The following is a 10,240-nucleotide window of genomic DNA, read 5'->3' as shown; positions in this document are numbered from 1 at the left end:
ACTTGATGAGGTTTATAAGACTCCCACGTATTTGTTGTAATGTCAATAAGAAGGCATGAGAAACAATTCACATTAAGTTGACATACATAACTAACTCCAACTCCAACCTTGACGGTAAACTACTTGTCTGTCCTTCTGTGACCATTCTTCTTCTCGCCACAAGGTGAGGATCTCATACCACTCCTGAAGTCAAATGAGAAAATGGCACAGCACAGTGGTGGTCTCACACTCACGCTCACGCTCACACTCACACTCACACTCACTCAAAAGCTAAATAAAGGCCCAGGTCTAGAGTGAGAGGCTCCCCTCCTTTCCCCCTGAAATTGTACTCTATGCCCACACTGACATTGCATTATGCCTGAGTCTGTCCTATTTCAAAATCGTCTGACGTATAATGCAATATGCTTGCCTGGTTACCAATCTGTTTAGCTAACATTCTACTCCTTGTATTCGGTGTCATATGCCATATGTTAGTGGCAAGGAGTGGAATGATAGATAAACAGACTGGTACCCAGAGTAGCTATATGCTGTTAACTGTTTACTTATGAATAAACATCAGCAAGGTGTTATTAGGGGTGGTGAGTCAAAATATCAATTGGCTTTTACAGATTTACTGACAGCTATCCCTAGGAACCAGAGGGACAAAACATTCACATTTTTGTTCTTTATTAACTTAACTTAAAATAGTTGTTTTATTATTATTTACAGGAACGTTACAAACTGTACAATACATTTAAACAACACAGGAGCAGGAAGCAAAGAAAATAGGAAGGCTATAGTATGTGTATGTTATGGTCAAACGTTTAACATGATGTCTTGCGTGACATCAGCACTTAGAACGCTGTTGTGTGACAACCACCACTTCCTGACCCTCTTTCTTTGTTGATTAACATAATTTTGCTGTCTGTGTTGTTCAGTTATGCTGATGCTCAGGCAACATCACGCCACTTTAGCTCAGTCTTCCATGAATGTCTATTCTCCTTTCCAATCCTGTTTGTCCTCGTCCACTATGTTCGGTTCTTCATACCAACGCTCGATCAGTCCTGAGGGCTCCACATCTACCGAGACATGCAACCAGACATAGCAGATTTGCTTTAGTTATTTCTTATCTGGACAGCTTCAAAGTTAATGCTAACTGTCTGTAGGAGCGATCCATTTTCAGGAACGGGGGGGTGTACCTAATAAACTGGCCAGTGGCTGTATATTGCACCTCATAATTCTGACAAAGATTGTTTAGTACACAGCTACTCTTGTGGCTGTACTGTATGTGCTGATTGAAGTCCCATGCCCCTGACCTTGAGTGAGGTAGTTGTTTACATTAGGATATGTACGAGGTAGATGCACATGGTCAGATGGTCTTGGAGTGAAGATTGGAAAAGATTGTTCATCTACCGCCACCAGATCCAACATTTCTCCTGAATACAAGGGAAGATCAAATCTCAATGATCAAGCACAAACCTGGCACAGCATAAACCTTTTCATAAATTAGATTAGAGGAATATAATAGGAATCTTTATCATGGATTCATAATGCAGTTCCAGGTGAAAAATCTTGCCAAATATTGGTTTGAAATATATTACATTACTGTTTCATAATAACAATTGGTAAACTCACCATTATTTTCAGACAGACCTCTGTCTGCTTCTGCAAGGTTGTTTGTTCTAAAAAATAAAGAAAGTAACCTTTACTTTCAAATTGTTTATAAAACCAGTACCACATAGTCCTACCTGCTCATCATGTAATGTATGCACACATGACTGTAAGTCGCTTTGGATAAATGCGTCTGCTAAATGGCATATTATTATTATTATTATTTCATCACTGTTTCCCTCCAAGTAAAATTAACCTCATACACTGCTCAAAAAATTAGGGAACACTAAAATAACACATCCTAGATCTGAATAAATGAAATAATTTAATTAAATACTTTTTTCTTTACATAGTTGAATGTGCTGACAACAAAATCACACAAAAATTATCAATGGAAATCAAATGTATCAACCCATGGAGGTCTGGATTTGGAGTCACCCTCAAAATTAAAGTGGAAAACCACACTACAGGCTGATCCAACTTTGATGTAATGTCCTTAAAACAAGTCAAAATGAGGCTCAGTAGTGTGTGTGGCCTCCACATGCCTGTATGACCTCCCTACAACGCCTGGGCATGCTCCTGATGAGGTGGTGGATGGTCTCCTGAGGGATCTCCTCCCAGACCTGGACTAAAGCATCCGCCAACTCCTGGACAGTCTGTGGTGCAACGTGGCGTTGGTGGATGGAGCGAGACATGATGTCCCAGATGTGCTCAATTGGATTCAGGTCTGGGGAACGGGCGGGCCAGTCCATAGCATCAATACCTTCCTCTTGCAGGAACTGCTGACACACTCCAGCCACATGAGGTCTAGCATTGTCTTGCATTAGGAGGAAGCCAGGGCCAACTGCACCAGCATATGGTCTCACAAGGGGTCTGAGGATCTCATCTCGGTACCTAATGGCAGTCAGGCTACCTCTGGCGAGCACATGGAGGGCTGTGCGGCCCCCCAAAGAAATGCCACCCCACACCATGACTGACCCACCACCAAACCGGTCATGCTGGAGGATGTTGCAGGCAGCAGAACGTTCTCCACGGCGTCTCCAGACTCTGTCATGTCTGTCACATGTGCTCAGTGTGAACCTGCTTTCATCTGTGAAGAGCACAGGGCGCCAGTGGCGAATTTGCCAATCTTGGTGTTCTCTGGCAAATGCCAAACGTCCTGCACGGTGTTGGGCTTTAAGCACAACCCCCACCTGTGGACGTCGGGCCCTCATACCACCCTCATGGAGTCTGTTTCTGACCGTTTGAGCAGACACATGCACATTTGTGGCCTGCTGGAGGTCATTTTGCAGGGCTCTGGCAGTGCTCCTCCTGCTCCTCCTTGCACAAAGGCGGAGGTAGCAGTCCTGCTGCTGGGTTGTTGCCCTCCTACGGCCTCCTCCACGTCTCCTGATGTACTGGCCTGTCTCCTGGTAGCGCCTCCATGCTCTGGACACTACGCTGACAGACACAGCAAACCTTCTTGCCACAGCTCGCATTGATTTGCCATCCTGGATGAGCTGCACTACCTGAGCCACTTGTGTGGGTTGTAGACTCCGTCTCATGCTACCACTAGAGTGAAAGCACCGCCAGCATTCAAAAGTGACCAAAACATCAGCCAGGAAGCATAGGAACTGAGAAATAGTCTGTGGTCACCACCTGCAAAACCAGTCCTTTATTGGGGGTGTCTTGCTAATTGCATATAATTTCCACCTGTTGTCTATTCCATTTGCACAACAGCATGTGAAATTTATTGTCAATCAGTGTTGCTTCCTAAGTGGACAGTTTGATTTCACAGAAGTGTGATTGACTTGGAGTTACATTGTGTTGTTTAAGTGTTCCCTTTATTTTTTTGAGCAGTGTACATTAGTTTTAGCAAATTTGACACTTCAATTGGTCCTCCATCTTTTAGTTATCTGGTAATTCAAATATAATATACAGACAACTCACCTGTTATGGCTTAGAAATGGAGTACATCTCCGTAAAGTAAAATACACTTCTCCTATAACCACAACCGCATTGAGACCAAATTGGTCATCCTCACACTGCAGTGGAACCTAAAGAAAATGGCCATCTTTAGTAAGATATTTTGTTAGTGACCTGACATTACTGCCATTCAATGAAAGTGTCACGACTTCCGCCGAGGCTGCCTCCCCTCCTTGTTCGGGCAGGCTTCGGCGTTCGCCGTCACCGGCCTACTAGCCACTGCCGCTCCATTATTCATCATTCCATTTGTCTTGTCTTGTCTTGTCAATCACACACCTGGTTCTTATCCCCTCTTTAGTCTGTGTATAAGTGTTCTCTCTGCCCCCCTTGTCCTTGTGGGTGATTGTTTATTTGTGATAGTAGTGTAGCTCGGTGGAGCTACTCTTACCTTGTTATTGCCGGGGTAGATATTTCCCCTGTGCCTGTTATTGTTGGAGCTACCGTTACCTTGTATTGCCAGGGTAGATATTTCCCCGTGCCTGTTTCGTTTGTCGCTATCCAGCGCTATGTGTGTACGACGGAATAAACTCTGCATTCGGTGATTACCCTCCTGCGCCAGACTCCTTCTATCACACTGAATGTAGGTCAATGTTCTTAATTTCTATATGTACAGAGATATACATAAAAATAGTATTTCTAAAGACAAAACACTACCTTTTTGGCATTGAAACATGTATTCCCCATGTTTTGAATTCGGTGTGGATAAGGAAAGGGATTTCCCACAAACCTACGTCACTACGTTGACTGTACGTTTGGCGCCACTGTGCGTCATTTCCTTAATCTTAACTCTTAGTATTTAGTAACTATGTAATAAACCGTATATATTTTAAAGACATTTTTATATTTTGAATGTGTAACTTATCAATAGTTTAAGATATTTAACTGATTGAAACCATACAATACATCAGTTTCCTTACCGTGGAGTGGTTCCATTCTCCCAACTTAAAGTCTTATTGACATGAATCCTTGAATAAGTTAATTACTGTGCCAAATGTTGTTCATTGTCCTATTCCCAAGTCAAATAAGGCTGTATATGCTGTCTGGGAGCTTTTGAAAAAGTATTTTTCCAACTAAAACCTGTTTCGCTTGAAGGAGTGTCCTCCTTCAAAGATAGATAAAACAGGAAGACACTTATGGGATGTGCAAATGCCTGCATTATTACTCACTGCACTATTTAACTCATGCCAAACATATTTTCTGGTTTCATAACATTGACTGTGCTCTGTGCGGTGCTGCTAAGTTCCCATTCGTGTCATGACTGAGTTAAAGCTGTAGCTAGTTATGTGTCAAGAGGAAATGAAACATTGTTCAGAAGTAAACCACCATAGTCATCATTATTGAGAAACAAACAGAATTTAGGCCTACTTTGTTTATTTAATAAAACTAGCTTGTATAGACAATATGATAGTGGGACCAGAAGAGAACTGTGGAACCATTGACATTTTGCTGATCATCATTCATTGTTTCATTTGACTTGATGAGGTTTATAAGACTCCCACGTATTTGTTGTAATGTCAATAAGAAGGCATGAGAAACAATTCACATTAAGTTGACATACATAACTAACTCCAACTCCAACCTTGACGGTAAACTACTTGTCTGTCCTTCTGTGACCATTCTTCTTCTCGCCACAAGGTGAGGATCTCATACCACTCCTGAAGTCAAATGAGAAAATGGCACAGCACAGTGGTGGTCTCACACTCACGCTCACGCTCACACTCACACTCACACTCACACTCACACTCACACTCACACAAAAGCTAAATAAAGGCCCAGGTCTAGAGTGAGAGGCTCCCCTCCTTTCCCCCTGAACTTGTACTCTATGCCCACACTGACATTGCATTATGCCTGAGTCTGTCCTATTTCAAAATCGTCTGACGTATAATGCAATATGCTTGCCTGGTTACCACTCTGCATTCGGTGATTACCCTCCTGCGCCAGACTCCTTCTATCACACTCATCACAGAAAATATTTAACAAACTTCTTTCAGTAAGTATATTATTGTGATGAGGTGATGTCGAAGGAGTCAAGCGCAGGAGGGTAAATCACAGATCACAGGCTTTATTCCACAATTACAGAGTTATGCAGAAATGCATCAAAACTCTAGTGCACAAAACAGGCGCACTGGAAAATACAAGGAACACAGGGAAATATCCCGGCGATACAAAATACACCGAGCTCCACCTAGCTTCACTATCCTTCACACAAAGACAAGGGGGCAGAGGGAACACTTATACAGGTACTGATGAGGGGATTTGAACCAGGAGTGTGTAACAAACAAGACAAAACAAATGGAATGATGAGATGCGGAGCGGCAGTGGCTAGAAGGCCGGTGACGACGAATGCCGAAGCCTGCCCGAACAAGGAGAGGTGGCAGCTTCAGAGGAAGTCGTGACAATTATAAATCAAAGTAAAACAAAATTATACCTGTGCATCTCGTGAATAATGGTAGCTGTCAGTGTCATACACTACTACATATGAATTGGCCTCTGCATTGTCCTCACACTGGACAGGGTCCTGTAATATGCCACAATGTATTCATAATTATATATAGACAATACCTGGTGTTTTTTTAAAGAAAGCCCAAAGGAGTAAATAGCTAATGCTTCCAATGTAACAAAAAGGCAGTAATACAATGGAGACTATATGAACAATAACATCACACTATCATTCTGGAGTCTGAAGCGGTTTCACAGCATATTGCGGACTCACAGTGTTTTTAAAATGTTATGTTATGGTCACACTGGTCAAATTAAGGTAATTCATGTTCGGCATCACTTCCTGCTTTTGCTGTTGTTGTCTTTAAGACATCCTTCTAAGAACAAATATGCCCCATATATTTTTGTCAATATTGATTGCAATGACTAAACTAATGTCTGCAGTGTACTATACTGAACATAGTCGCGTTATTATCAAGCTGCTTATTAGTGGTTTATTCAACTGTTTTGCCGCCATGACGGTAGATTTAGGTTTGAGAGGAGTTCTAGAGGCCCCATAATGTACACCTGTGTGCCAATAATGTACAATCCAGTAGGTTAACCTATTGTGCCTAATTTTTTATTTATTTAGCGACCAAATTTAGCATACATTTCTTAAGTCAGAAATTTACCATTTCTTCTAGAAGACTCTCATGTGCCATTGTTTTTGAATAGATGCAAAAGGGTGTCGCTATGAAAGTGTGTCACTGTGACCTACGTCATCAATGTGAGTACTGTAGTCTGAACTCATGCTAATTTGTAACTTGTTTCTAAAGCAGAAAAGTTTATATCTATAAATGAAATGTACCTGTTTTGAATTTGCATGTAGGATAAGTGTTCGGTTGAATTAATTATTTAAGAAATGCTGAGGTCACACTTGGTTAGGCTAAGGGTTAAGGTTAAGGTTAGGGTTAGGGTTAGGGTTATGGTTAGTGGATAGTTAGTTGAAATGTTGTTGACAGTTATTGAACATCTACTGAACATCTACAAGCCATCTACTTGAGACTATCCAAATAAAGTGCTACCAATGCTGAAAATGTATGTACCACAGTTTCCTTACCTTAGGATAGTGCCCTTGAGAAAAAACTCCACTAGTTATTGCATAGATGTCCTTTCAGTTCAAACTGACTCAGTTAAACGTTATTATTATCTATCCAAATATTGTTCATGTTCCTTTTCTCCGGTTAAACAAAGCTTGAGATCATGAGCCTGTTGATCAAATGTTTTTCAAGACTTCCTTTTCATACTCTGAATTCCAAGGAGTGTCCAGGAACAGATACTTAAGAACAGGAACAGATACTTATCATGTACATGTGGTTATATAATTAGATTACTCACTACAGAATTGAACTATTAAAAAAATATGGCCTTGTTTATAACTCCCATTTATGGTCAAAAGGCTGGCTTAAATTTGTAAATTAGACTGATTGAGAACATTGTCCAGAAGCTACACTGCCTTGTCAAACCATGGCATTTGACTTGATCATAATTGAAAAGCAGTGGGACACTTGGTGTCTTAGTTTTTATTAACAAAGAATGTAAATACCAGGAATGAGAGACCACCGAGCCTGGTGTCCCTGCCGTTCTTTTTTGGCCATACTCTTTCTTACCACAAGGTGATGATCCTGCACCAGTCATTTTCTGATGGTGCACCAGTTATCTCACCAGTCAGAAAGCGGTGAACTACTCTCTCTCTCTCTCTGTCTCTGTCTCTGTCTCTGTCTCTGTCTCTGTCTCTGTCTCTGTCTCTGTCTCTGTCTCTGTCTCTGTCTCTGTCTCTGTCTCTGTCTCTGTCTCTGTCTCTGTCTCTGTCTCTCTCTCTCTCTCTCTCTCTCTCTCTCTCTCTCTCTCTCTCTCTCTCTCTCTCTCTCTCTCTCTCTCTCTCTCTCTCTCTCTCTCTCTCTCTCTCTCTCTCTCTCAGGAACCTGACATGTGGTATAGCCCACTGTCTCCCTCAGGAGAGCATGCACTTACCATCCATCAACCTATTCCGAAAATACTTGAAATTACCACTGCAGTTCTCTGTTACTCATGCCAGGTTATCATATGTGGTGGCATATAAAATCACATCCAGAGAGTGCAGCGCGGGCTGCATCCATTATACATGGAGGAGGCTAACAAAGGGAATAAAGTGAGCATCACACAGACTGATTCGTGTGCTTCTGTACAACCCCCACTGCAGCACCACTGTCTGTGGGCAGACAACCGGCCATCTCTCCATCCATGGCCCCCCGCCCCTACCCTGTGGCTCCCAACCCCTGCCTCCGAGCCCTGGAGAAAGGCCAGACAGACCAGGCACACCCCTGCCCTGCAGGCCCCTTTGTGGATCAAAGGACTCAAAGCCTTGGGGTTCCTGTGTATAGAAGTGTGCCAGATTATGCACTAGCCAAACAGATGCCCCCTACTCCCCATTCCCCTCCTCCATCACTCTCTACCATCTCCACTACCCCTCACCCCTGCACTCCCCAGCTGCTGTGATTTAAATGAGGGTCCCATGAAGAAAGGAGGGCATCTGCCACACACCCCAGAGCCTCTCATCAGAGCAGAATACTAATTTCAAGCGTGGAGATATGGAGATGTCCTGTAACAAGATTAAGTCCTTTGAAAAAGTAAAGTGGGCTAAAATGGAATTGATGGGTGCATCGCAGTGCTAGAGGCGTCACTACAGACCCGGGTTCGATACCAGGCTCTATCACAACCGGCCGTGATCGGGAGTCCCATAGGGCGGCGCACAATTGGCCCAGTGTCGTCCGGGTTAGGGGAGGGTTTGGCCGGGGGGGCTTTAGAAGTAGGCGTCATTGTAAATAAGAATTTGTTCTTAACTGACTTGCCTTGATAAATAAATAAAATAAATAAAAATAGCCATGATCTCATGGCCTTGCTATCCGGTATCCTTGGGATGTCCCTACACCATTGAAGTTGACATTTCAAATGGTTAAGGTAAGGGTTATGTTAGGTAAGGGTTATGGTTATGGTTTGTGTTATGGTTAAGGTTAGGGTAGGTGTTAGGGTTTAGGGTAGGGATGTCCCAAGGATTCCGGATAGCAATGACAATGATCTCATTATCTCTCCGCTCTCTGATCATGTCTGGTCCATTAGGCTTTTCTGCTTTAACAGTCCCTCACAGCAACACAGTCCCTTAATGATGATGAGCATGGCACGGCGTTACGACCTCACCACGGCATTAATGCACCAGCCAGGCAGAGAGGGACTGAAGCTACAGCTATATCTGGAGCTCTGATCAGTACAGCATCTGCCAATCAGATCAGACCAGTTTAACAGACATTAGAGCCTGGAACCAATCCTAAGAGGAGTGGTTGATAGTGCCTAGAAAAGCCTATCTACCCTCTAATCCAGACGCATAAGAAAGCCATGGGAAGCAAATGCATCAGAGGAGGCTGGTGGGAGAAGCTATAGGAGGATGGGGCTCATTGTAATGGCTGGAATGGAATCAATGGAGTGGTATCAAACACATCAAACATATGGAAACCACATGTTTGACTCTGTTCCATTAATTCCATTCCAGCCATTACATGAGCCCATCCTCCTATAGCTTCTCCCACCAGCCTCCTCTGAAGTGTGGCCTAATGGCCAGCTCTATTGGGGGTCATAGTGTTCAGTGGATGTTGAGTTTCACTTTGATTAGTGCAGCAGTACATAGATTATCAAGCGGAGGGGATCAAAATGATCATCCCACTGTGGCCATACAGATGGATCCCTCATCTCTGTTTACAAACACAACATGCTGTATCCTGTGTTTAATGGATGAAACAGTAAGGTTATCTCCAAAACCCTTTTTGTCCTAATTTCTTTAATTTAGGATTAAGCTCATGATATGTTGTCAGTAATTGCATAATCACTCTGTAAAGGCTGCTTTCACCTCTGATTAATTAAGATACCTGCCCATTCACCCTAATTAACACACAGCTGCTGCTTAATGAGCTGCATGCAGGGAGGAGAGGGAACAGTCTCTCTCTCTCTCTCTCTCTCTCTCTCTCTCTCTCTCTCTCTCTCTCTCTCTCTCTCTCTCTCTCTCTCTCTCTCTCTCTCTCTCTCTCTCTCTCTCTCTCTCTCTCTCTCTCTCTCTCTCTCTCTCTCTCTCTCTCTCTCTCTCTACCTCTACACCTCTAAGCAACAGTGTCAGAGGGGGTTTGTTTTTATTTTTTATACATTTTTCTAAAATGTGTCAAAACCTGTTGTCGCTTTG

General features: G+C 42.9%; 1 long non-coding RNA gene across 3 annotated transcripts; it reads right to left on the bottom strand.

Annotated features, from left to right (window-relative positions):
- Nucleotides 1-666: 666 nt before the first annotated feature.
- Nucleotides 667-7,280, bottom strand: LOC121568382. Of its 3 annotated transcripts, XR_006001243.1 has the most exons (6): nt 7,094-7,280; nt 5,984-6,073; nt 3,520-3,626; nt 1,615-1,661; nt 1,296-1,415; nt 667-1,058 (listed from the first exon to the last, which is right to left on the bottom strand). It is a non-coding gene; the product is annotated as an uncharacterized LOC121568382 (long non-coding RNA). The 3 variants fall into 3 exon arrangements; XR_006001242.1 differs by having other exon boundaries at nt 667-1,415; XR_006001244.1 differs by lacking the exons at nt 5,984-6,073; nt 7,094-7,280 and adding an exon at nt 4,473-4,702 and having other exon boundaries at nt 667-1,415.
- Nucleotides 7,281-10,240: the final 2,960 nt, after the last annotated feature.

The sequence above is a fragment of the Coregonus clupeaformis genome, chromosome 6 (assembly GCF_020615455.1).
Source record: "Coregonus clupeaformis isolate EN_2021a chromosome 6, ASM2061545v1, whole genome shotgun sequence".
NCBI classification, from domain to species: domain Eukaryota; kingdom Metazoa; phylum Chordata; class Actinopteri; order Salmoniformes; family Salmonidae; genus Coregonus; species Coregonus clupeaformis.
This window is presented reverse-complemented; position numbering and strand designations above follow the sequence as displayed.